This window comes from Sinocyclocheilus anshuiensis, unplaced genomic scaffold (genome assembly GCF_001515605.1).
Source record: "Sinocyclocheilus anshuiensis isolate Anshui unplaced genomic scaffold, SAMN03320099.WGS_v1.1 scaffold70, whole genome shotgun sequence".
NCBI lineage: Eukaryota > Metazoa > Chordata > Actinopteri > Cypriniformes > Cyprinidae > Sinocyclocheilus > Sinocyclocheilus anshuiensis.
The window spans coordinates 2457846-2458132 of record NW_015542377.1 but is presented as its reverse complement, the minus strand read 5'-3'; positions in this window follow the sequence as shown (position 1 = coordinate 2458132).

The window sequence follows — 287 nt, the reverse complement described above, 5'->3', positions numbered from 1 at the left end:
GAACGGTGAAGGGCCCGGTTCAAGACACGCAGGTCCAAGATTGGTCGTAACCCACCGCCTTTCTTGAGTACAATGAAGTAGGGGCTGTAAAACCCCGTCTTCATATCGGTTGGAGGGACCAGCTCTATCGCACCCTTCGCCAGCAGGACTGCGATCTCTGCATGAAAGCAGGGGCATCTGCTGCTTTCACTGAAGTAAAGTGGACGCCCCTGAACTTGGGAAGGCGCCGGGCGAACTGAATCGCATAGCCGAGCCTGACGGTTCGAAGGAGCCATCGAGACGGGCTG